Below are 7,180 nucleotides of genomic sequence, written 5' to 3'. Positions count from 1 at the left end.
TTTCTTCTACACCCTTTGACAACATTTACTGTATTATATTGTAGACATTTTATTTTGACTTGTGTTCTCTTAGTGATAAATTATGCTAACTGACTCTTATGGTGAAACAGTGCCTGTTTCTTTGAGGACTGTCTTAGTGTCAATATGTGCCCATTTCTTTTCTTAGCCAGTCACTATGCTATTGCCATTCCATGCCTTAGATGGATACTGGTACTTTGTTAGAAAGAGAAAATTTCAATTGTTCTCAATTGTCAAGGTGGGATAAAAAAAAGGAACAAAATATTGTTCAGTGTCCTCCACTTGTAACTGTAACTCTAGGTTACTGGTACTGGTAATAGTGCCTTTTTTCCCTTAGTTCCCTTGCAGACGCCCTCACTATACATATCATCAGGCTCCCACCAGGCAACACCAGCTCTTGAACTTTGGGAGATATCAACTCCTTACTTTGTGCCTTCAGCATCGGGATATTGTCTTATATCTATTATTGCTAATCTCTGCTTTTTTTGGCATTTTAGAGTATTGTTGAAACCTTTGTCATTAGTTCACCAGATAAAATTGTTTTCATTGGACCACCTAAGAGCGACTGACTCTACATTCTGAGATAAATCCTGATTAATAACCGCAACATGAGTTGCATGCCTTCATTGGAGACAAGAGATAAGGTCATTTGATGAACTACATTGCATTGATTTATCTATTCTTATGATAATAAGAAGGAAGACGTGGGGCATGCATTCATAAAAATAAAGGGAAAAAATCACATTGGGCCACTAATAGTAATGGCTAGTATATTAGCTATATTATAATTATTATTATTATTATAGCTAGTATATTAGCTATAATTTGATTACTTAATAAATAGAATGATCTAAAATAATTTTTAAAACAGCAGTGCACAATAAAATTCTTCACACTGATCTTATTTTTTCCTTATCTTGCTGAGAAATACAACTAATGTATTAAAAAATCTGCTGTGAATCCCACTGAGAAATGTCCTACTTATCCTCACTATAGTTTTACTATGAATTGCAAAATTAGAGTTCAGATGTCCATTTAACACACAAAGAAAGTAATATTAAGTAATTTACCCTAAGAAAAATTATTAGGAAAGTAGAAAGTATTAGAAAGATCTAAGCCTCTGTGTTCTGAAACTCTGATGCCTTAGTACTGGAAAAGATTTTTACTATTAATATGTCTCTCAACTACATTGAACATGAGCTTCTCTTTTTATATTTAAAAATTTAGGTTTCCTTCAGATTTCACCTTATGGTAAAATCATTTTATTATAGTCATTATTATAAAGTCTATCTACAAAGAGACTTCCATAATGAAATTGTCTACAAGCTCTAGGATGAATCCTTTCTTTCCTTAACCACACTCTATACTTAAGATTGGCACAATGTTTTAGAAGATCAGTTGATTGCATGTTTATATATAACCCATTTTATATGCTATAATAATCAATGTTTATCAAGTATAAAAGAAATATATCAATGATTATTAGCTAGTACTAGAAGTTGGACATTTTATGCAGGGAAATACTTTTAATAAAGTATTAAAATAACGTACCTTTACATATTATCGTGGCAGCATTGATAAGGATATGTTCTTATGTAACAGAAAGTCTGTGATTTGGTCCTAATTTTCTAGAGAACAAAAGATGTCAGCATAGCCCCTGCAATCATTTAGGATGGTACATGGGCATTCCTCCCTACAGAAAAATAACTATAAAAAAAAGAAAAGAAAAATAACTATGATTTTCTATGAAGGAAAATGTCCAATATGACAATTAAGGCAAATACTATAGCTGTTTCATCAAAAATTGGCTGAATAAATCTTGTAAAGATCAAAAAACCGGCTAAGCTTTGCAAGAGCTGGCTCCCTGTGTGTGACACCAGGCGGGGAAAATCCGCGAAAGTACACTGGCCCAGTGGGGCTCAAATGTGAAAGACTGTGAGTGTGACCTGTCTATGTCTGTCTACTGTCCTCTTGCGTGAAACTCTTGCAAGTGGGGCAAAAAGAGGCTCAGAGGAGCACGGCCGCTCCGCTTCGCTACGCGGCCGTGCACTCTTTCTAAGGAAAGAACTCCATTGCAACAAGAAGGAAAAATCACACTAAGAACGGGGCTATATCACAGAAGCAAACATTTCTCTCTGGACTGTCTTCTCTGTTGCATGCTCAGGCCTAAGATTTGACCCAGTGTGAGGCTTCATCCACGGAGGACTCCCCTCCCTTAGAGGCAAGTCAGCCCATCCAGAAAGGGAGGAGCCAGAGGAGTGTGCTGCCTACATCATATAGACAATGAATACCACCACAACACGTAGAAAAACCCACAATACAAGTGTGACAATGGGGAAACAACGCAGGCCAGCATCAGACATAGAGAATGAAGATGACAATTCTGAGGACCAGATAATGACTGAACAACTAATCAACCTCTCAGATAAGGACTTTAGACTAGCAATATGGAAGGTGCTCAACAGACTACAAGAAACCATGGATCGAGTTGAACAGAACACTAATAAGAACCAAGAAAATATGAAGGCAGAAATGACAAAACTCCAAACTGAAATAACATGCCAACTAACAGGACTGAAAAAGTCAGTAAACGAAGTGAATGACAAAATGGATAAGCTCTGGGACAGGGTATCAGAAGCTGAGAATAGACTTGGTGCTGTGGAAGATGAGATACATAACAATTCCATACAGCAGGAGAAATTGGACAAAAAACTTAAAGCAAATGAGCAGACAATGGAAAAATTAGTCAAAGAATGGGAACAGACGAAAATAGAAGTCTATGATAAGATCAACAGAAACAACTTAAGAATCATTGGAGTCCCAGAGACCCAGGAAGAAAATTTCCAGGAAGAATCAATGGTCAAGAACATCATTAAAGAGAAACTTCCAGAGCTAAAGAATATATGTGATCAAATCCTGCATGCCCGAAGAGTACCAACCAAAAGAGACCCCAGAAAAACCACCCCAAGACTCATCCTAGTCACAATGACAAATCCCACAGATAGAGACAGAATTCTGAAAACAGCAAGATCAAAAGGGGAAATTACATTCAAGCAAGCATCCTTGAGATTTACAGCAGACCTGTCACCAGAAACACTAAATGCCAGAAAGCAGTGGTGGGATATTGTAACAAGACTGAATGAAATGAATGCTTCACCTAGAATACTGTACCCAGCAAAACTCACTTTCCGGTTTGACGGAAGAATACATGGTTTCACAGACAAAAAACAGCTCAGAAACTTTACAGACTCAAAACCAGTCTTAAGAGAAAAACTGAAAGACCTAATCTAAGACAAGACTACCCAAAAGACACACCAAATTTTGAAATAAAGATTGCGTTAAATCCCAGGACAATTCTTTCTCTCAACGTCAATGGACTAAATGCACCAGTTAAGAGACACAGAGTGGCTAAATGGATCAAAAAACTCAATCCAACCTTCTGCTGCCTACAAGAAACGCACCTGAATAGTCAGAACAAACATAGACTCAAAATAAAAGGCTGGAGAAAAGTTATCCAAGCAAACAACACCCATAAAAAAGCTGGAGTGGCCATACTAATATCAGATAATGCAAATTTTATACTCAGGAAGGTTGTAAGGGACAAAGACGGACATTTTATATTAATCAAGGGGTACGTAGAGCAGGAAGAATTTACTCTCCTAAACATATATGCACCGAATGAGGGGCCAGCAAAATATTTAATACAACTGTTGACAAATCTGAAAAATAATATCAACAACAACACAATAATTGTGGGGGACCTTAACACGGCTTTGTCAACACTGGACAGGTCAACCAGACTAAAACCCAACAAGAATATACTAGACCTGAGGAGAGAAATGGAAGAAAGAGGCCTAGTGGATATATATAGGACACTCCATCCCCAGAAACCTGGATACACATTCTTCTCCAATGTACCTGGGACATTCTCCAGGATAGAATACATGCTGGCACATAAAACATACCTCCATAAGATCAAGAGGATAGAAATTTTGCAGACTACCTTCGCTGACCACAAGGCTCTGAAATTATTTGTGAACTCCAAAGGGACTCAGAAGAAACACTTTAACACCTGGAAGTTAAACAGCCTCATACTCAATAACCAGTGGGTCCGAGATGAAATCAAGGAGGAAATAAAAAGTTTCCTGGAAACAAATGACAATAAAGACACAAACTCTCAGAACTTATGGGACACAGCAAAAGCAGTACTGAGAGGAAAATTTATAGCTTTGCAAGCACACATCAGGAAGGAAGAAGGAGCTTACCTGAGTAGCTTAATGACACAGCTAATAGAACTAGAAAATGCTAAACAAAAGGACCCAAGAATAGGAAGACAGAAGGAAATAACAAAGCTGAGAGCAGAAATCAACGAAGTGGAAACTCAAAAAACAATCCGAAAGATCAACGAAAGCAGAAGTTGGTTCTTTGAAAAAATAAACAAGATTGATAGACCACTGGCAAACCTAACAAAGAAAGAGAGAGACAGAAACTTGATAACTCGTATCAGGAATGAAAAAGGAGAGATCACTACTGATATGACAGAGATTCAAAGGGTAATCAGAAACTACTTTGAAAAACTCTACGCCACTAAAAATGAGAACCTGGAAGAAATGGATAAATTCTTGGACTCTTATAATCTTCCACGGTTGAAGGAAGAGGATGTAGCATATCTAAACACCCCCATCACCATTGATGAAATTAAAACAGTAATCAAATGTCTGCCGAAAAACAAAAGCCCAGGTCCAGATGGATTCACTAATGAATTCTATCAAACTTTCCAAGAGGATCTACTGCCAATCTTGGCAAGACTCTTTCATGAAATTGAACAAACAGAAACACTTCCAAATAGCTTTTATGAAGCCAACATCACCTTGATACCTAAACCAGACAGAGACGCTACCAAAAAAGAAAATTACAGACCAATATCACTGATGAATGCAGTTGCAAAGATCCTCAACAAAATCCTGGCAAATAGGATTCAATGCCTCGTTAAGAAGATCATCCACTACGATCAAGTAGGTTTCATCCCAGGAATGCAAGGCTGGTTTAACATCCGTAAATCTATCAACATAATACACAACATCAATAATAAGAAAAATAAAAACCACATGATCACATCAATAGATGCAGAGAAAGCATTTGATAAGGTCCAACACCCATTCTTGATCAAAACTCTCAGCAAGATGGGAATGGAGGGAACCTTTCTCAATATAGTTAAGGCCATCTACCACAAGCCAGTGGCAAATATTATCCTCAATGGAGAAAAACTGAAAGCCTTCCCTCTAAATTCTGGCACAAGACAAGGCTGTCCTCTCTCACCACTCCTATTCAACATAGCACTGGAAGTACTTGCTATAGCGATTAGGCAAGAAAAGGATATCAAGGGAATCCAGATAGGAAAGGAAGAAGTCAAGCTCTCACTCTTTGCAGATGACATGATACTCTACTTAGAAAACCCTAAAGACTCTATCAAAAAGCTTCTAGAAACAATAGACTCATATAGCAAGGTGTCAGGCTACAAAATTAACACACAAAAATCAATGGCCTTTCTATATACCAATAGTAATAAGGATGAAATGGACATTAAGAAAACAACCCCATTCACAATAGTGCCACACAAACTCAAATATCTTGGAATCAACTTGACTAAATATGTGAAGGACCTATACAAAGAAAACTATAAAACTCTGCTCCAAGAAATAAGAGAGGACACATGGAAATGGAAACACATACCCTGCTCATGGATTGGCAGGATTAACATCATCAAAATGTCAATACTCCCCAAGGCATTATACAGATTTAATGCCATCCCTCTAAAGATACCCATGACATTCTTCAAAGAAGTGGATCAGACACTTTTGAAATTCATTTGGAACAATAAACACCCTCGAATAGCTAAAGCAATCATTGGGAAAAAGAATATGGGAGGAATTACTTTTCCCAACTTTAAACTGTACTACAAAGCAACAGTTATCAAAACAGCATGGTATTGGAATAAGGATAGGTCCTCAGATCAGTGGAATAGACTTGAATACTCAGAAAATGTTCCCCAGAGATACAACCATCTAATTTTTGATAAAGGAGCAGGAAATCCTAAATGGAGCAGGGAAAGCCTCTTCAACAAGTGGTGTTGGCACAATTGGATAGCCACTTGCAAAAAATTAAACTTAGACCCCCAGCTAACATCATGTACAAAGGTAAAATCCAAATGGATTAAAGACCTCGATATCAGCCCCAAAACCATAAGATATATAGAACAGCACATAGGCAAAACACTCCAGGACATTACAGGCATCTTCAAGGAGGAAACTGCACTCTCCAAGCAAGTGAAAGCAGAGATTAACAGATGGGAATATATTAAGCTGAAAAGCTTCTGCACCTCAAAGGAAATAGTGCCCAGGATACAAGAGCCACCCACTGAGTGGGAGAAACTATTCACCCAATACCCATCAGATAAAGGGCTAATCTCCAAAATATACAAGGCACTGACAGAACTTTACAAGAAAAAAACATCTAACCCCATCAAAAAATGGGGAGAAGAAATGAACAGACACTTTGACAAAGAATAAATACACATGGCCAAAAGACACATGAAAAAATGTTCCACATCACTAATCATCAGGGAGATGCAAATCAAAACAACGATGAGATACCACCTCACACCCCAGAGAATGGCACACATCACAAAGAATGAGAATAAACAGTGTTGGCGGGGATGTGGAGAGAAAGGAACTCTTATCCACTGCTGGTGGGAATGCTGTCTAGTTCAACCTTTATGGAAAGCGATATGGAGATTCCTCCAAAAACTGGAAATCGAGCTCCCATATGATCCAGCTATACCACTCCTAGGAATATACCCTAGGAACACAAAAATACAATACAAAAACCCCTTCCTTACACCTATATTCATTGCAGCTCTATTTACCATAGCAAGACTCTGGAAACAACCAAGATGCCCTTCAACAGACGAATGGCTAAAGAAACTGTGGTACATATACACAATGGAATATTATGCAGCTGTCAGGAGAGATGAAGTCATGAAATTTTCCTATACATGGATGTACATGGAATCTATTATGCTGAGTGAAATAAGTCAGAGAGAGAGAGAAAAACGCAGAATGGTCTCACTCATCTATGGGTTTTAAGAAAAATGAAAGACACC

Source organism: Suncus etruscus, chromosome 5 (genome assembly GCF_024139225.1).
Source record: "Suncus etruscus isolate mSunEtr1 chromosome 5, mSunEtr1.pri.cur, whole genome shotgun sequence".
NCBI classification, from domain to species: domain Eukaryota; kingdom Metazoa; phylum Chordata; class Mammalia; order Eulipotyphla; family Soricidae; genus Suncus; species Suncus etruscus.
This window is presented reverse-complemented; position numbering follows the sequence as displayed.